The 21,190-nt window shown below is 44.1% G+C and overlaps 1 long non-coding RNA gene across 1 annotated transcript; it reads right to left on the reverse strand.

The window, feature by feature from the left end:
- Positions 1–7,275: 7,275 nt before the first annotated feature.
- On the reverse strand, positions 7,276–17,440 carry LOC144511168 (uncharacterized). The gene is made up of 4 exons (XR_013500755.1): positions 17,350–17,440; positions 12,290–12,346; positions 11,902–11,999; positions 7,276–7,408 (listed from the first exon to the last, which is right to left on the reverse strand). It is a non-coding gene; the product is annotated as an uncharacterized LOC144511168 (long non-coding RNA).
- Positions 17,441–21,190: the final 3,750 nt, after the last annotated feature.

Genomic DNA, 21,190 nt, shown 5'->3' on the forward strand with positions numbered 1-21,190 from the left:
AACAGAAAATCAATGTTGGTTGATTTGACTTGTTTATGGAAAGCATTTAATTGCCATGATCTTTGATTGAACAGTCCACTTTCAATGTTAATTATTGCTTCCCAGAATAACTTTAACATAGAGAAATCTGTCACTGACTCCACTTAATCACCGAGGTCCCATGATGTGACATTTTGTTTAACCTTTTTAAACTTGCCAGTCTGCAGTAGCACTCAGATCACAAGCAGCATCTTCAGAGGAGCCTGCAGTGCTACACATGTCAATACAGTTGTTGAAAGGCTCTGAGGGTTTATAATCTCGATTGTTACATGGGAATTGGAGACGGGGCTTAATCTGGAAACCGTCCGGAGTGTTTTTGTTTTTGGGAGGAAGGAGTAGTGGGGTGAACTAGAACTTGTCACCCACCCACCCACGTGCTTTACAATCCAGTCCCCCTCAATCCAGATCTACATGTTCCTGGAGAAAGCAGCATCCAATGGGTGTGCTGGGGAAAATGTCAAACAATTAAAAAGGAATGCTTAATTTCGCAAACTGGATCATTTATGTCAGCGGCAGCAATAATATAGAGTAACCGTGAGCAAAATGTGAAGGTTAATGCTCATTAAAGGGCAAGCATCCTTTTGAGTCCTGGAGCCCACTTACATTGTATTTACAGCTTTTTTAAAAAATGACAGGTCATTCAGCCCAACAGGCCTCACCCTCTCAGCAACTCAACATCTAAATGAAATTGACATTTCAGTTGTCCAGATGCCCTTCCCCAATGCGGCATAATTTCCCTTCCAGCCGATCTCCTGCAGCGGACAGGTTCATCAGATACTCGCAGCACTGCACTACCTGTCGTCCATGTGGTAAGCTTAACCAATGAGTGTGGGGCTGCCCGACCGTGAGTGGAATCACAGCTAAGCCAGATTTTGACCGCGGCCATCGTTTGTACAAAGGGGCTTTCCAGCAGTAGTCACTGGGTGGCAATCGAGCAAGATCAGAAGTGGGTCTTGTTCCCCCGCTTCTCCCCACCTCTGTCCAGGGACACAGATACCGGTGTCAGGCCCCTTGTGTGAGACCATCCAAAACTGTAAAACCAGGGCACCTGGAACCTCCCAGCCTCTGTGCCTCAAACCTACAACTGAGTCACAAGGTGCTTCTGCACCTAGATGTTTTGAAAGGCTCTCCCCGATTAGGCCAACCTGTTGGTCATTTTTATATATTGATGGCACCTCAAGGAGCTCCTATAATCCTCCCCATTACACCTACTTGGTCTTGAAAAACCTTGCTCTGGTTTTTATTAATGAACAGAGGATTTGGGCTCTGAAGCTGTGTCTGGTGCACAATGTAATAGTTTGCTGCCTAGTGTGTACCATTGGATTGCGATTAAAGCTGCCTTAACACTGAAGGGGGATTTAGCCATGATTTCAGAGGCATTGTGCAAGGTTCCAAGGGTTTAAGTTTATTTATTAGTGTCACAGGTAGGCTTACATTAACACTGCAAAAATCACCTAGTCGCCACACCCCGGTGCCTGTTTGGGTACACTGAGGGAGAATTTAGCACGGTCAATGCACCTAACCCGCACGTCTTTTGGACTGAGAGAGGAAACTGGAGCACCCGGAGGAAACCCACGCAGACATGGGGAGAATGTGCAAACTCCACACATTCAGTGACCCAAGCCGGGAATTGAACCTGGATCCCTGGCACTGTGAGGCAGCAATGCTAACCACTGTGCTGCCCCCCCCCCAAAACCTTTCTGTGGTTTGTCTTTAGGGGTGAATATTTTGACCTGGCACAAATCCTGAACATTTCTACTCTTATCGCAAGGGCTCTGATTGTGAAAATACCCCCGGAGGCTACGAACATTTTTGAGCAGATTTGACTGATAATTCATCTGTCTTTTGTAATATCGTTCAAACGTGTCATCAAACCTTCAACCTCTGCGCTGAGTGAGTACAGGATTGTGTCGGGACTGCCAACACTTGTTATAATACATTACAATAAACGCAAAATACTGCAGATGCTGGAAATCTGAAATACAAACAGAAATGCTGGAAACACACAGCAGGTCAGGAGAGAGAAATGCAGCATTCTGGATCGATGACCTTCCATCTGTTGTCTCTGTGATTTAACTAACTTGTGATTTTAAAAATATATAATATTTGATTCAAAGCTTACCATAATTTTTCAAAAATATTTCTAAATTTCGCAGTTAGCTCTTTCGAGCACAATAGGTCGAGAATAGTGTTGATGAAGAAAGGGACATGCTGTCAAAGCTTTTCATCTTGCACTCATCAGGACAGACACAAGAATACCAAATTTTCAAAGCGAGCAGCTGTTTATACTACATGAGAAGAGGTTGCTAATTGGTTGGCAAGTGGACCCTGATTGGTAGAGGTGTTGCCATGAATATGAATATACATTGTGGGTCAGTGATTTTCACAGAAAAACTGAAGGTGGGTAGCTCTGTAAAATGCAGCCCACTGAGATCTTAGCACTCTTCTAGTTCTGGCCTCTTGAACATTCTTGATTTCCTTCACCCCACTATTGTTGGCCAGGTCCTGGGCTCTGAAATTCCTTTCTTTAACCCCTTCTCCTTTCCTCCTAAAGATGCCCCTTAAAATCTAGCTCTTTGATCAAGCTTTTACGGTGTCCTTTTATTTGGCATCAATGATAAAATGATAGGATCCCTACAGTACAGAAGGAGGCCATTCAGCACATCGAGTCTGTACCGACACAATCCCACCCAGGCCCTATCCCCAGAACCCTCATTTACCCTGCTAATCCCCCTGACATTAGGGTCAATTTAGCATAGCCAATCTACCTAACCTGCACATCTTTGGACTGTGGGAGGAGATCCACACAGACACGGGGAGAATGTGCAAACTCCACACAGACAGTGATCCGAGGCCGGAATCGAACCCAGGTCCCTGGCGCTGTGAGGCAGCAGTGCTAACCACTGTGCCACCCTTATGTTTGATAATGCTCCCGTAAGGTGCAATGGGATATTGAATATGCTATACACATGCAAGTTGTAAGTTATATCTCTGGTCTCTGATATTAAACTTCACCTTTCCAATACCTTCACAATACTTTATTTTAAAGAATATAAAGGAAGGTGGTTATTGTTAATATCACCTCTACTAAATGGTATTTTACTGCAATTTTCAATGTGATGTACCCAATCCTACAAAGATCATCATGAAGGGTAACATTTCATTTATCCTTTAGACAGCTGCACAATGTTCCAGCACCACTTTCAGGATTATTTATCCAGCTCTGTCTTCCTAGGTCACTAATGAGATCACTGTCTCCTGAGAGATGCCCGCAACCAGTGCCTGCAGCTGTCCAGCTAGAAGTTTACACAAGTGCGCATGTATGGGGAGGTGGTGTAGTGTGACAGTTACCCACACACAGGTCGAATGGTTCTGTTTAATGTACCCAGGCATTCAATACCATTAGTTTACAGCTGAATTAGCCAGAAACTCAACTGGACTTGCCACATAAACACAGTGGCTACAAGAGCAGGTCAGAGGTTCGGAACACTGCAGCGAGTAACTCACCTCTTGACTCCCCAAAGCCTGTCCACCACCTACAAGGCACAAGTCAGGAGTGTGATGGAATACTCCCCACTTGCCTGGTTGGATGCAGCTCCAACAACACTGATACCATCCAGGACAAAGCAGCCCCGCTTGATTGGCAGCACATCTACAAACATCCACTCCCTCCACCACCGATGCTCAGTAGCAGCAGTGTGTACCATCTACAAGATGCACTGCAGCAATTCACCAAAGATCCTTAGACAGCACCTTCCAAACCCACGACCACTTCCATCTGGAAGGACAAGCAGATACATGGGAACACCCCCACCTGCAAGTTCCCCTCCCAGCCACTCACCTGACTTGGAAATATATCACCGTTCCTTCGCAGTCGCTGGGTCAGAATCCTGGAATTCCCTAGTGGCATTGTGGGTCAACCCACAGCACATGGGCTGCAGCGATTCAAGAAGGCAGCTCACCAGCACCTTCTCAAGGGCAACTAGGGATGGGCAATAAATGCTGGCCTCGCCAGCGACGCCCATATCCCATGAATGAATAAAAAAAAGAATCTTAATAAGGGATATGGTTAGCACTGTTGCCTCACAGAACCAGGAACCCAGGTTCGATTTCAGCCTTGGGTGACTGTGGAGTTTCCACATTCTCCTCATGTCTGCGTGGGTTTTCTCTGGTTTCCTCCCATAGTCCAAATATGTGCAGGTAAGGTGAATTGTCCATGCTAAATTGTCCCTTAGTGTCCCAAGATGTGTAGATTGGGTGGATTACTGGGGTAAATGCGTGGGTGTTACAGGGATTGCGGGGGGCGGGGGGGGTGCGGACCTGTGTAAGAAGCTCTGTCAGGGAGTCGGTGCAGACTCCATGGGCCAAATAGCCTCCTCTGCACCGTGGGACTCTGTGATTCAAGAGCAAGTTTGAAAAAAAAACTGAAACTGGAGATTGTGATCCCTCACTGAATCAGCTTTATCGATACTAACTCCTTGTTCATAGAATTTCCCAGAGAACTTTCTTTTCCCTGAAATGGAACTGAGATTTAATTGAAAGGACAGTGTCATTTCAGGGAAATAGTAAAATACACTTTTACTGGGATTGCTCACAATGCCTGAATAAATGGACTTTACATTTTGTTACGTGCTTGGTAGAGACCAGAAACTTTTTGTGGTGGACCTCAGTTGTGCCTTTGTCCTATATGGACCACCGTTGTGTGTGCTTGTCATACCTGGACACATCCCCTTCCAGTTTGGGTCCTCCCCTCAGCACCTAGTATAAAGGTGACTGTCTCCTCCCCCTTGTGCAGTCCAGATTGGTTATATGTTGGGATCTGCTCCTGATTCTGTTGTGAATAAAATTGATGCGCTATCAATAAGGCAAAAGCCTACACTTATATTGGCATATTGGTAGTCTTTCGCCTTATTGATAGCGCATCACTTTTCTTTAAAAAGAATTCGAAATCCCAAAACTAATCCTCAACCCCCAAACCCCCACCAGGGCTGGCCCAAACCTCTCCACTCTCCCGACTAGCTCATGATGTAAGACCATAAGACCATAAGACATAGGAGCGGAAGTAAGGCCATTCGGCCCATCGAGTCCACTCCACCATTCAATCATGGTTGATTTCAACTCCATTTACCCGCTCTCTCCCCATAGCCCTTAATTCCTCGAGAAATCAAGAATTTATCAATTTCTGTCTTGAAGACGCTTAACGTCTCGGCCTCCACAGCCCTCTGTGGCAATGAATTCCATAAAAGAGGGGGTGGGTCCTCCTCCCCTCGAACACTGCAGCCCTGGACAGGAGGCCATGGGAACCGACTGCGCTACACATCGCACTTGTCCTGAGTTGGAAGGTCGGGCGAGAAAGGAGCGGTTGGATTGCCAAGTAAGTAACTATGAGTGGATTGGCAATCCGGCTCAATTGCCACTCATCCAGAGGCTTACGGCCCAGTATCCTTTAGTGACATTGGGTGAGGGATAAATGTTGATCAGGACACTGAGGTAACTCTTTTTCGAAACAGTGCGGTGGAATTTTTTACCTCGACCTGAGAGGGCAGAAGGGGCATTAGTTTAATATCTCATCGAATGACAGCACCTCCAACAATACAGCACCCTCTCAGTATTGCACTGAAGTGTTAGTGTAGATTTGGTGCTCAAGTCTGTGGATTGGGGTGTGAGTCTGCAACCCTGTAACTCTAGTGCAAGTGCTCACCACTGGAGTAATGCAGATACAGTCAGAGTTTTAACAACACCAGGTTAAAGTCCAACAGGTTTATTTGGTAGCAAATTTGCTATCAAATAAACCTGTTGGGCTTTAACCTGGTGTTGTTAAAACTCTTACTGTGTTTATCCCAGTCCAATGCTGGCATCTCCACGTAATGCAGATACACAGCTATACAACCCAGCTCCTCTCAAAAGCTGTATAACCCAGCTCCTCCCCCAGACAGATGACAACGATTCGGTCAATAAAGTAGGTTTTAACGATCAAGCGACTTAAAAGAGGAGAGAGAAGCGCAAAAGAATTCCAGAGCTTTGGGCTTCGCAGACTGAAGGCATAGCCACCAATAGTAAGGTGAAATTGGGAATGTGCAAGAGACCAGAATTGGAGGAGTGCAGAGATCTCAGAGGGTCACGGGGCTGGAGGAGGCTATAGAGCTAGAGTCATAGAGTTTACAGCATGGAAACAGACCCTTTGACCCAACTTGTCCATGCCTCCCAGTTTTTACCACTAAGTTAGTCCCAATTGCCTGCATTTGGCCCATATCCCCTGATATCCATCTTACCCATGTAACTGTCTAAATGCTTTTTAAAAGACAAAATTGTACCCGCCTCTACTACTACCTCTGGCAGTTTGTTCCAGACACTCACCACCCTCTGTGTGAAAAAAATTGTCCCTCTGGACCCTTTTGTATCCCTCCCCTCTCACCTTAAACCTATGCCTGCTAGTTTTAGACTCCCCTACCTTTGGGAAAAGACGTTGACTATCTACCTTATCTATGCCCCTCTATTTTATAGACCTCTATAAGATCACCCCTCAGTCTCCTAAGCTCCAGAGAATAAAGTCCCAGTCTATCCAGCCTCTTCTTATAACTCAAACCACCAAGCCCGGAAGCATTCTGGTAAATCTTCTTTGCACTCTTTCTAGTTTAATAATATCCTTGGATGTGGAGAGGTGAGGCCATGGAGGGATTTGAAAACATTAGCCCAGATCTTCCTGTCTCTGGATGGTCAGAGACTGGACATACCCCAGAGGATAGACTATGGAATCCTTCAAATATCCCAATGCGCTGATTCTGCAGGAATTGGCCATGAAGTTGCAACTTCTGATGGGCATTTCTCCTGCGTCTGGAACCCCCCGAAAACGGCCATCAACGCATCAGAGACTTTGGAGGGTTCCGTCTCAGTTACCTTGATAGTTACCCAGGAAATATTAGGGGGAAAAAAAATCATGTCTAACTCCTGAATAACTGTACAACTGGCACTCCTAACTTCCCACTGACTCCCCCACCCCCGACTCTCCACCCGATCCTCCAACATCTCTGACCCTCCGAACCTCCCCCGACCCTTTGACTTCCCTGACACTGCCCACCCTGCCATCTGTCACCCTACTCAGCTGGCGTCCTATCCACTCTACCCAATTACGCTCTTACCTCACTCATTCACACTAACACATGGAAAAGATATTTAAATGCCCCAAAGCTTTTCATTGTGTTAGAGAATGAAGACTTACCGAAAGATAGCAGCCAGTGCCGTAAGAAAATGGGTGGTGGTTTGGCTTCCTCAATGATTCTGCACAACCAACGAGGACTCAGAACAGGTGTGCTCTACATTTCTGAAGAGGCCCGGTTTGGAAGTCAGGACCAGAATTGTGGAGCTTCACCTTCGTATAAAAAAACCGGAATGGAGTCAGCCCCCAAGGATCAGAATTTTTAAATGAAGATGTTGCTGAACTGTGTAATCGGTGAAGACAATCAGGCAGGTACTGCTGTCATACACTGGCGGCCATGGCATGGTGGCACAGTGGTTAGCACTGCTGCCTCACAGCACCAGGGACCTGGGTTCGATTCCCAGCTTGGGTCAGTGTGTGTGTAGAATTTGCACATTACCCCTGTGTCTGCATGGGTTTCCTCCGGGTGCTCCGGTTCCCTCCCACAGTCCAAAGATGTGCAGGTTAGACCATAAGACTCAGGAACGGAATTAGGCCACTCTGCCCATTGAGTCTGCTCCGCCATTCAATCATGGCTGATACTTTTCTCATCCCCATTCTCCTGCCTTTTCCCCATAACCCCTGATCCCCTTATTAATCAAGAACCTATCTATCCCTATCTTAAAGACGCTCAATAATCTAGCCTCCACAGCTTTCTGCGGCAAAGAGTTCCACAGATTCACCACTCTCTGGCTGAAGAAATTCCTCCTCATCTCTGTTTTAAAGGATCGTCCCTTTAACCTGAAGTTGTGCCCCCTGGTTCTAGTTTTTCCTACTCGTGGAAACATTCCCTCCACATCCACTCTATAGGTTAGGTGCATTGGCTGTGCTAAATTCTCCCTCCGTGTACCCGAACGGGCGCCAGAGTGTGGCAATGAGGGGAATTTCACAGTAACTTCATTGCAGTGTTAATGTAAGCCTACTTGTGACTAATAAATAAACTTTTACTTTTACCATGGTATGAGTTTAGGGTCTTATCTCAATCCAAGCCCCTTATTTTAGGCTATTTTTCTTTTGATTTTAACCTACATATTTACCCTTTTTATCTGCATTTTGTTATTCTCCAATAAACATCTATTTCTATTGAATTTATTCTGGTTTGTGGTTCCTGTCTTCACACTTTCCCCTTAGCATCCTGTCTTGAATGACAACCCTGACGCACGGGCCTGGAACAGTCTGGAAAGAACATAGAATTACTGTGCACACATTCTTCTGCAATGATAATTGTTTTTCTGAACATTCACTGAATATTCTGTACTTTCCGTTTCTCTGATTCTTTAAATTTGAAAAAAAAATTCTTTAAAAAAACCCCCAAAACACTCGGCCCCTCGATGATAAACCACCCCGTCAACCTGTCTGTGCAATCGAGGATTCACAGATCAATGTATCGATTAGTCAGCTGACCACCTGTCTTTTTTGTGGTGTAACTAAGTTCAAGTTGGGTAGATAGTGATTTAGTTAAACAGACATCTGTTGACTCAGGTGCTGGGTGGTTGATTTACGGAACTGCCACTTGATTAATAAATTGTTTAAATGTGTGGCGACCGCCCTTTGACTTTAATGGATGTCAAGGCCATTGAACTTTCACAACTCATGATGAACATTGTCTCCTGGAGACTTGCAGTGTTGTCCTGCAGTTATATAGTTCTTTGTTGAGCACCAGAGAAGTGCAATTGACTCGTTCTGAACTTCCTTAATTACATCGACCCAACCAGTTTTATTTACTTGAATCAATCCTTTCCGTGGCACATTTCCCAGGCAAGGAGTAATTCCAAAACTAGACTTATGCTTGGAATATAGCATTCCAAAAGCTCGTGATTCCAAATAAACCTGTTGGACTTTAACTTGGTGTTGTGAGACTTCTTACTGGAATTTAGTAAGCAAAGGGATAATTTGATGAAGAAATTTCAGGATTTTTGAAAGGAATTGATAAAGCAGAGGGTATGGGGAGTTGGGGTAAGGGGGGGAGTACAACCTTCAAATCAGGGGACATCTTTTGTTGTCAGGGACATCTTTTGTTGAGGGGACAAGTTAGGAAATCCTTCTTCACACAAAGAGTGGTACATTTACATTTAAGTTTATTTATTAGTGTCACAAGTAGGCTTACATTAACAATGCAATGAAGTTACTGTGAAAATCCCCTAGTCGCCACACTCCGGCACCTGTTCGGGTACACTGAGGGAGAATTTAGCACAGCCAATGCACCCTAACCAGCACGTCTTTCGGACTGTGGGAGGAAGCCGGAGCACCTGGAGGAAACCCACACAGACACGGGGAGAACGCGCAGACTCCAAACAGACAGTAACCCAAGCCAGGAATTGAAGCCAGGTCCCTGGCACTGTGAGGCAGCAGTGCTAACCACTGTGCCACCTAGAAGTGTGGAACTCACTCCCCGCAAAAAGCAATTGACACCAGTTGGCACAAGTTTCAAAACTGGAGACTGATAGATTTTTGTTAGCCTAAAATATAAAAGGAGATGGAGCCAAGGCAGGTGGCTGGAGCTAGCTATAGATCATACATCATCTGGTGAATGGCAGAATAGATTCACCGGGCTGAATAGATTGTTCTGCTTCTTAGGTTCCTTATATGGCATGTAACCTTTCTCAGAAATCATCCAATTCCGATTTGCAATCAGGAAGTTACAACAGAGTCATAGAAACTTATAGCACAGCAGTGAGGCCATTTGGCCCATCAGCTCTTTACTAGTAATATTAAATCAATCCCACTGTCTTGCTGCCTCCAATAAAGAAAAAAAGTTCATGGAGGCTATGCAGTTAAGTTTGACATGCTTTGCATTACAATATTATGTTCCACAATAAATATTAATTTAATGTGAAAAATATAAAATAAAGACAGCATACATGAGGGTGGTGAGTGTCTGGAACGAGTTGCCAGAGGAAGTAGAGGTGGGTACAGCATTGTCTTTTTAAAAGCATTTAGACAGTTACATGAGTAAGATGGGTACAGAGGGATATGGGCCAAACATGGACAATTGGGACTAGCTTAGTGGTAAAAACTAGGTGGCATGGACAAGTTGGGCTGAAGGGCCTGTTTCCATGTTGTAAACCTCGATGACTCTATGACTTTAAAAGGGGGATTGTATTATGAATGAGGATGCTGATCTATCTTCTCCCCATCTAATAATCCAACTTCATCTGAAGACTACATTAGGTCTTGAGCCGCTGTGTGCATTGCCGCAAGAGATTGAGTCGGAAGATATAAATTTTCTGCACCATTGCTATATTCTGTTTTTCTTTAACAACAACCACCACTTGTACTTGTATAGTGCCGTTACTGTAATAAAACGTGGAAGGGACACAGCCACACAAGGAGATACAGATGACCAAAAGCTTGCTCAAAGAGGTAGTTTTAAGGAGTGTCCTAAAGGAGGAGAGTGAGAGTGGTGGAGTGGTGAGAGGTTTGAGAGCTTGGTGCTCAGGCAGCTGAAGGCACGGCCACCAATGGTAGAGCTATTAAAATTGGGGATGCTCAAGGGGCCAGAGTTATGGGACTGGAGAAGATTACAGAAATTGGGAGGGGGGCGAAACCACAAAGTTAATTGAAAACAGGGTTGAGAATTTTAAAATTGAGGCATTGCTTAACTGGGAGTTAATGTAGGCCAGCGAGGTGTTGGGTGAACAGGACTTGGTGTGAGTTAAGGTGTGGGCTTATCAGATTTTTCCTCTCCTGAACTGAGTTGCTGATTGCCAAATTGGTGACTCTATTCTGAATTTATCATAGAATCCCTACATTGCAGAAGAGGCCATTCGGCCCATCAAGTCAGCACCGACTCTCTGACAGAGTATCAAACCCAGGCCCTGTTCCCCACCCTGTCCCCATAACTCCACATATTTACCATGACTAATCCCCTTAACCTGCACATCTTTGGACAATAAGGGTCAATTGAGCATGGCCAATTCACCTAACTTGCACATCTTTGGAGTGTGGGAGGAAACCAGAGCACCCGGAGGAAACCCACGCAGACACAGGGAGAACATGCAAACTCCACACAGACAGGCATCTGAATTGAACCCAGGTTCCTGGCGCTGTGAGGCAGCTGTGCCACCGTGCCGCCCCAACCATCTTGAAGGTGGCTGATTTTGAAATTGCAAGGAGGTCAGATGGTGCAACCTTAAACCTAATATTTACACAGCATAAACACTCATAACGTTTGACTTTTACCTGGGGAATATTTTCAGTCAGCCGTGCATATTCTCAGCTCCTTATCCCAGCCAAGTATCCTGGGACTTGATGAGGATATGGTGACAGCAGAGGGAGACTTTAATAAAGTCAACTCTCCTCCAACCTTTGTCTGTTTTCTTATTAAAGTCAGTGTCTCTACCTCCTGCTCTACTCACTTATTCAATGAGAAGCAGGAGATTTGAACAGACATTTCAACAGGGCATCAGCCAGACTGAAGATTTGCTTGAGTGCGTACCCATTTATACAGTGTAATAAGGGACGTTGAAAACTAAAACTACAGACTCCAGGGCGAGCTGCAGCTACACTCCGAATGGTTTTCTGTCCACCAGAAATCAGTTTACTGCATAGAATGTGAGAGTGTGAAGTGTTAACAGTTCAACAAGCCTGCAGGATTCAACATTTGTTTTAACTTAACTAAAGATGGTGAGATTTTATGTAACGATTCTATGAATGTCAGATCCTACCTAGTCCACTATCTTCAAAGAAAAAGGAGGAAATGATGTTTCACCAATCTTGTTGAATCTAAATGCTTCATTGAATCAAACCCACGTCATGCCTTCCTCTCAAAAAAAAGGAACAGAAAGAGTGACAGATCCTTTCAAATTGCGCTTTCAATTAACACTTGTGTTTAGAGCAGAAAGATGCAAAATATAAAGGGATATTTATTAATAGTAAGTACTTTGAGACACAGGTGAATATTCAATTTACTTTTAATGCTTTTCGGAGTGACCAGCTAAAGAGATATAAAATCTTGCTAAAAGCTACTCTGAAACAGCACCAAATAGATAACCCAAAATATGGAGCACTTGGTCAATATAAGAAAGTATGTTGAAACCCTAACCATTAACTTACCCCCTATATATGTCACATCGTATTGCTGTTGTTGAATGCAAATCCAGCTGAGGGAGTCTAAGAGAACAGAACATTATTTAAACAGAGAGAAATGACAGAACGCTGCGGTACAAAGGGATCTGGATGTCCTTGTACATGAATCACAAAAAGTTAACAAGCAGAATGAAAAACCCCATCATCCCTGGCACTTTCTCGCACGGTAAGTTGGCCAAGCAGGGAATTTTCCCCACTCCTGCTATCTGCCCCGAGGATGAAAATCCAGACCTTAATCTCAGGCTTTCGAGTCAGCTTGGCTCAGATGGAAACACCCTCACTTTTGAGTTAGAAAATCATTGGCTAGAGACCCAGTCCGGGAGTAGAGTGCAGAATCTTGGCTGTCACTCCAGGCCAGTACAACACTGAAGGATTACAGAACCGTCTGCAGGAGTCGTCATTACAGCTAAACTGTCAAACCTAAACCTGTTTAGCTGTTTGGTTATTCAGGGAGGTTAAAGATCCCATGGCTTTGTTTGAAGATGAACGGTTTACAAGGATGTTGCCTGGATTGAGTGGCATGCCTTATGAGGATAGGCTGAGGGAGCTCGGTCTTTTCTCCTTGGAGGGACGAAGGATGAGAGGAGACCTAATAGAGGTATATAAGATGTTGAGAGGCATAGATCGGGTGGACTCTCAGAGGCTTTTTCCCAGGGTGGAAATGGCTGCTACGAGAGGACACAGGTTTAAGGTGCTGGGGGGTAGGTACAGGGGAAATGTTAGAGGGAAGTTTTTCACACAGAGGGTGGTGGGCGAGTGGAATCAGCTGCTGACAGTGGTGGTGGAGGCGAACTTAATAGGGTCTTTTAAGAGACTCCTGGATGAGTACATGGGACGTAATAGGATGGAGGGTTATAGGTAGGCCTAAAAGGTAGGGATATGTTCGGCACAACTTGTGGGGTCGAAGGGCCTGTTTTGTGCTGTAGCTTTTCTATATTTCTATGTTTCTATGATCTGACGATTTACTGTATAATGATACAAAAGGAGGCTATTTGGCCCATCATGCTTGTATCAACTCATTGAAAGAACCATCCAATTAGTCCCACTCCCCCAATCTTTCTCTATTGTCCTATACATTTCTTCTTTTCAAGTATTTATCCAATTCCCTTTTGAAAGAAAAAAGTGTATTTATTAGTGTCACAAGTAGGCTTACATTAACACTGTAATGAAATCAAAAGAGAAAATGCTGGAAAATCTCAGCAGGTCTGGCAGCATCTGTAAGGAGAGAAAAGAGCTAACGTTTCGAGTCCAGACGACCCTTTGTCAAAAGGTCTCGAAACGTCAGCTCTTTTCTCTCCTTACAGATGCTGCCAGATGCTGAGATTTTCCAGCATTTTCTCTTTTGGTTTCAGATTCCAGCACCCGCAGTAATTTGCTTTTATTTACTGCAATGAAGTTATTGTGAAAATCCCCTAGTCGCCACACTCTGGCGCCTGTTCGGGTACACTGAGGGAGAATTTAGCACGGCCAATGCACCCTAACCAGCACGTCTTTGGACTGTGGGAGGAAACCCACGCAGACAAGAGGAGAACGTACAGACTCCATTCAGACAGTCACCCAAGCTGGGAATCGAACCCAAGTCTCTGGTGCTGTGAGGTAGCAGTGCTAACCACTGTGCCACCGTGCCACAGTAAAAGTTACCATGGAACCTGCTTCCTGATCTTTCAGACAGTGCATCGCATAATAAAATTCTCTTCAGCTCACCTCAGTTTTTTACCAAGTTATCCTGGTGCCTTGGCTAATATTGCTTCCATTTTTAACACCGGTAAACATAAAGGAAATGATTGCTGCTTGTGGGATTTTGCTGTGTGCAAAATGGACACTGCACCTGCCTAGATAACAACAGTCTTTCCACATCAAAGTATTTCTTGTGTTGCAGAGGGTGCAGGTGAGTGAGATAGGGAGAGCATTTATTTGTAGGAGAGACAAAGAGTGTGTGTGAGAGGGATGGAGAGAGTGGAGAGTTTTAAGAGAGACAATTGCCGGAATTTTACCGTCCCGCCTGCCCTGGGAATCGGAGCGGGAGAGGGGCAGGAAATGGGAAGGTCTGTTGACCTCGGGTGGGATTTTACAGTTTCGCGATGAGTGAGGCCGTAAAGTCCCGCCCAATATGTGAATGAGATATTGGAGAGGGAGCAGGGAGAGAGATACAAAAGCAGATTTGTAGTCTAAATCAATTAAAATCATCTGTTCTCGTCATTTTCTATAACAAACACAGAAATGTTTCCAGCTTATTCCAGCCTTGTACTCTGAGTACTCATTAGAGTGTACATCGTCAAGGTCAACCCAAAGTAGAAGTTCTGCAGTCTCAGGAAGCTGCCTGCTCTTTTACTGTGGGATCCTGTCGATGAACAATTGTTTTTCATGCAACTGTCCATTCCCCATTACTTGTGCTCGAGCTATTTTTCCAGCTGTTTCACTGAGTGGGTATCTCCACATCTGTTATGTGTAATTGGACCATCATCGTTTGTTGCAAACTGCAGGAGGGAAAGTGAGGGCTGGAAATATACCCGTGACGATTACAGTGCTGCAGCTGGGGAATTAGTCAGTGGGTCACTGCGACAGAAGCAACTCTTCCAGAAATTGTTGAAGCAACGGCGTGTCTGGAAATGTTTGGAGTTTTTAAAAAAATAAAGTCTTTATGTACATGCACCCAGATCACAGAGCATGCTACAGTTAGTGTTCTGATTTATCCTCATATCTTCTCAGTATCAAATTTTGTTTGTTAACTCTCCTCTGTGAAGCACCTTGGGATATTTTATCACATTAAAGGTGCTATATAAATGCACGTTGTCATTGTTGCACACGCTTTACAATAGATGAAACTGGCGATCAAGTGTTGGTTAACTTTTGACTTCCCAATTCCATGGAGATCAAGGTCAACCGACGGATCACATCCTGGGATGGCATCATCTAACATGGCACTCACCAAGGTTTGAAACCTGGATCTTTCTGGTCCCGATGGCTCAGCACTCCATCAGGAACTGGCAGGGCCTTCAACCACAAGCTCATTAGGAGAGTTGACAGCAGTGAAGTTTAGAAGATGATTGATAACGTGGACCTACCTACATTAAATATGAATGCAACCAACTCTATAATTTACACTGATTTTCTCAAGCAATGTTACACATGTCCCTCATGTTAATCATCTGTCTAATGAAACTGTCCACTATTCTGTGAGTGATCAGATATCTATCCTGTGAGAGACAGTGCCCTGAGGCTACAATCTCCTCTATTAAGTAACATACTTTAGTGAGTTGGTTAATTCATTGGTTTTGGTAGGTTAGGGATTGATGAGTTTCAGAGACTGGCATGGTTAGATTGTCATGGTCTTCAGTTTCTGTGGAGCAGACAAATGACTAACTGAACATTCCTAAAGTATTAACACAAAGCAGTTAACTGGGACTTTGGGCTTGTGACTCAGTGATAACATTCTCAACTCTACAGTAGGTTTGTGAAGTGTTCCAGCCACTGAAGCATAAACGAGAGGCTAGTTTATGCACTGAGGGAGGGCTGCACTGTCAGAGATGCTGTATTTCAAATGAAACTACAACAACTTGCATTTATATAGCATCTTTAACATATAAAAGAGTCCAAGGCACTTGACAAAGATTGTCACCGGCTTCAGGAAGCGTAGTGGAGAACATGCCCCTGTCTACATCAATGGGTATGAAGTAGAAATGGCCAAGAGCCATTGGGCTCTGGTGTCCAGATCACCAACAACCTGTCCTGGTGCCCCCATGCTGACACTACAGTTAAGAAAGCCCACCAACGCCTCTACTTTCTCAGGAGACTAAGGAAATTTTGCATGTCAGCTATGACTCTCACCAACTTTTACAGATGCACCATAGAAAGCATTCTTTCTGGTTGTATCACAGCTTGGTATGGGGCTCCCGCTCTGCCCAAGACCACAAGGAACTACAAAAGGTTGTGAATGTAGCCCAGTCCATCACGCAAAACCAGCCTCCCATCCATTGGCTCTGTCTACACTTCCCACTGCCTCTGCAAAGCAGCCGGCATAATTAAGGACCCCACGCACCCCGGACATTCTCTCTTCCACCTTCTTCCGTTGGGAAAAAGAAACAAAAGTCTGAGGTCGCGTACCAACCGACTCAAGAACAGCTTCTTCCCTGCTGCTGTCAGACTTTTGAATGGACCTACTTCGCACTAAGTTTCTCTACACCCTAGCTATGACTGTAACATTCTGCACTCTCTCCTTTCCTTCTCTATGAGTGGTATGCTTTGTTTGTATAGCATGCAGGAAACAGTACGTTTCACTGTATATTAATATATGGGTGACAATAATAAATCAAATCAAATCAAGAGTGTTATCAATAAAGAATTGCCACTGAACTAAGTGAGACATCAGGGTGTATGATCATGAGCTTAGTCGAAGAGGTAGGTTTTAAGGAGCATGTTATAGGAGGAGAGAGAGATGAATAGGCAGAGGGCTTAGGGAGGGAATTCCAGAGTTTATGATCTTGGAGTATAGGCAGCTGAAAGGCAGGATGGTTAATGTTGAAACAATTAAAATGGGGGGTGTGCAAGCTATCGGAATTGGAGGTTAAACAGTGGACCCATCTTCCTCTGAGGTAAATTTAAAGAATCCTGTTGCATTATTCGAAGAAGAGGAAAGATCTTCCCCTGGTGACCTGGCCAATATTTGTCACTTGGTCCTATTAATGTTTCTGCGATCTTGCTGCATACAAATTGACTGTTGTGTTTCCTACATTACAACAGTAGCAATATTGAATAATTCATTGGCTGAAAAGTGCTTTGGGATGTCCTAGGTCATGAAAGGCATTATTTGTATGCAAGTCTTTGTGTCCCTCCCTCTAAACATCTATTGATCTTGAATATGTTATGGAAGGAACCAAGTGGGGAGTGTTTTGAAAATTTGTATTTCAATGTTATTTACCAACCTGAAAGTTTCCCTCAGAAATGGCGTCAGCAGTAAAGAACACTTATGAACAACTCAAGAGAAGGTAGTGTGTCAAGAGTAAAATAGGTACAGAAAGTATTCTTACTTTGAACTTGATTTAAAGTTTATTTCACATCCTGAGGTTAATGCAGCACAGAAGGAGGTGATTTGGGTCAATGTAACATGTGGCAGTTCTGTAAAAATGGAGGTGATCATGTTAGTTAATTGGTTATAGTAAATTGACCCTTAGTGTCAGGGGGACTAGCAGGGCAAATACATGGGGTTATGGGGATAGGATTGGATGGGATTGTGGTCAGTGCAGGCTCGATGAGCCGAATGGCCTCCTTCTGCACTGTAGGGATTCTATAATTCTATGATTCATTGATGTACCTAAGGGTTGGTCTGTGCTCATTTCTCCATATCGCTGTCTTGCGCTTTCCTCTTCAGTTGCCCAGAGCAGCCTCCCATTTTCAATTACAAGTGTCTAACATCATCATTCTCTTTCTCCTTCTTGGTTTCCAGTCCTCTATTCTCCCTCTTCCAGCAGGTTCTCATGCCTTAGAATACGACCATTCCAGGCTTGTTGCCTTTTCCTGGTGATGTTCGCAAATGATCTTTCCTCCTCCATAATCCTGAGGACTTCTTTATTAGTTTCTTGTTCTCTCCAACTCACCCACTCTATCCTTCTCCAGAACCACATTTCTCAGCAGTCTAGTCTTTGGATGTCCACTTTTCTCAAGGTCCACGTTCCAACTCCATACATACAACAAGAGACTCAAAATCAGAATCGTGGCAATTCTTTTCTGAACATCTCTATTTATTCCTGCGCTGAAAATTTTTTGATGTTTGGAGAATTCATTCTTTTCCAATTCTATTCTGACTCTGATTTCTTTATGGCAGCAATCATCTTCTGACAAGATTCTCCCCCACTATTTACACTGTGATACCTCTCCCAGCTAATAGAATGTTATAATTTATTATGAGAGGAGTTGATTACAAAAGTAGGGAGGTTATGCTTCAGTTGTTCAGGGAATGAGTGAAACCACATTGTGTACAGTCTCCTTATTTAAGGAAAGATGTTAATGTGTTAGAAGCAGTTCAGAGAAAGTTTACTAGACGAATATCTGGAAGGACGGATTTTCTGATGTGGAAAGGTTGGAGAAGTTAGTTTTGTATCCATGGGAGTTTAGAAGAATAAGAGGTGACTTGATTGAAACCTTGAAGATCCTGACTGCAGTGACAGGGTGGCTGTGTAGAGGATGTTTCCTCGTGTCAGAGAATCTAGAACCAGGGGTCACTGTTTAAAAATAAGGGGGTTGCTAATTTAAGGCAGAGATGAGGAGGACTTTCTTCTCTCAGAGGATCGTGAGCATCCGGAACTCTCTTTCTCAAAAGGCAGTGGAAGAAGAGTCTGAATATTTTTAAGGCAGAGCTAAATAGATTCTTGATGAACAAGTGGGTGAAAGGTTATTGGGGTCGGCAGGAATGTGGGGTTGAAGTTACAATCAGACCAGCCATGGTCCTATTGAATGGTGGAGCAGATGCGAGGGGTTGAATGGCCTACTCCTGCTACTGGCTTGTATGTTCATATGTTGACCGTTTATCTTGATCTCTGTTTTTCTCCCATTATTTTGTCTAATCTTCATAATTTGCATATTTTTAAATTGATTTTCATTCCATAGGTTTTTGCCACTTCATTTATTCTGGTCATTAGTATCCTAGACCTTCTGCTGTGCAAACAGGGTCTCCTGCCAATCTCTTCACAATTTGACCTTCAACTTTGACACCTTTCAGTATTTCATTTAGTGTTTCTTTTACTTTCTCATGGCTTCCACAAGGATGTCAATGGTGATAACAGCCTTGCGCCGGATTCAGTTTTTCCAAATACTGCCCTGATCTTGGTGGATTGTTCCTTGTTCAGAGCTGTTCAATCAGCCTCATCCATCTGCACTTTCACAGGGTATAGTAAGGAGGACTTTGCAGGGTTAACTGGGCTAGGTGCGTCTTTGTCACCGCCTAGGTTGATGTCAGGTGATTATTATTAGATATTTTTGTCGCAGTTTTGTTAAACCTGAGTGGCTTGCTAGGCCATGATGGGCCAAAGGGCCTGTTGCTGTGCTGTATTTTATTTCAGAGGACAATTAATAGTTGACCACATTGGTCTGGAATGGGTCTGGAATCGCAGGGAAGCTGGGAAGCGTAAGGACAGCAGATTTCCTTCCTTAGAGGACATTAGTGAACAAGTTGGGTTTTATAAAAACCTGGGAGTTTCATGGTCAACATTACTAGATTTTTATTCCAGGTTTACTTAATTTACTGAATTTAAATTACACAGAAGTTGTAGTGGGATTTGAACTCATGTCACTGAATTGGTCCTGACTTCTGGATCACCATTCCAGTAACAGAGGCACCTTGCTCCTTCCTATTCTCTAATGAAGGCACACATTTTCAAATTTTTTTCAGGTAGAATTACAGACCTGGCATTTCATCACCATTATTTTGATAGCATCATAGAATCTCTACAGCGCAGAAGGAGACCATTCGGCCCATCGAGTCTGCACCGACAACAATCCCATCCAGGCCCTATCCCCGTAACCCCACCTATTTACCCTGCTAATCCCCCTGACACTAAGGGGCAATTTAGCATGGCCAATCCACCGAGCCTTCTTTAGAATGTGGGAAGAAACTAGAGCACCCGGAGGAAACTCCCGCAGACGTGGGAAGAATGTGCAAACTCCACACAGACAGTCACCCGGAATTGAACCCAGGTCCTTGGTGCTGTGAGGCAGCAGTGCTAACCACTGTGCCACCGTGCCGCCCTTTTCACAATATCTTATGATGAAATTTTCTCATATTATTTGCATAGGAAGAATAGCCCTTATCCTAATTTTGAGACGCTTAAGAAGAAAGTTAGCTAACTTAAACTGAAATTATCACCCCTTTACTAACAGTTCTCTCGAGAACTGATCAAATGCTTCGTAAAGTTCACATAGTGAAAGAATGAAAGGTTGATGTAATCCTTAACTAAAAAAAGAAGACATCCTAAGGCAGGTTGCAAATTACAGTGTGAACACAAAAGAAAGAGAAGAAAAGACTAAGTGTGCTTTCTGAGCCAATTGCACCTTCATTTCAGCCTTTGTACATGACTTCTTGAGAATCTTGTAGCATAGAAGGAGGTCATAGAACGATCCAATTAGTCTCACAGCTGTGCTCTCTCCTTATGAACCAGTAAGCTTTCCCTTTTCAAGTCATTATCTAACTCTCTTCTTGAGTGGCTTGGTTTGAGGAGATAGAATCATAGAAACCCCACAGGTCATTCGGCCCATTGAGTCTGCACCGACAACAATCCCACCTGGGCCCTATCCCCGAAACCGCACATATTTACCCCGTTAACCTATGCATCCTGGGACACTAAGGGGCAGTTTAGCATGGCCAATGCAGCTAACCCACACATCTTTGGACTTAGGAAACTGGAGCATGCGCAAACCCACGCAGACACGGGGAGAACGTGCAAACTCCACACAGACAGTGACCCGAGCCGGGAATCGAACCCAGCCCCCTGGAGCTGTGAGGCAGCAGTGCCATCGTGCCAATTATTAGTGTGTATCAGAATGGATCCACTAGGTATTTCCAATCTCCACCAAGCCCATTGAAAAGTGCCCCAAATCTTTAGAAATTGTATGCAGCTGAATTTCAGAATGTGGGGAGTTGAGGGTTGCATAGAAGATAAAATAAATGGATAGATTAGAAGATCATTGTTAACATATGGAACAAACTGGAGATGGTCATGAGGGAATGAGACAAGCTCCTGGCAGCTAAATGAATTCATTGCGTTGTGATGTTAGAGTTTTTAAAAGTTCATGCTCACAGCCTTAGGTGATGTCATTTCTGGGAGGAGAAAGATCTGTGGGCAGCTCAGGTGATAGGGATTTAATTTCTGGTTTCAG

This window comes from Mustelus asterias, chromosome 24, assembly GCF_964213995.1.
Source record: "Mustelus asterias chromosome 24, sMusAst1.hap1.1, whole genome shotgun sequence".
Classification (NCBI taxonomy): Eukaryota; Metazoa; Chordata; class Chondrichthyes; order Carcharhiniformes; family Triakidae; genus Mustelus; species Mustelus asterias.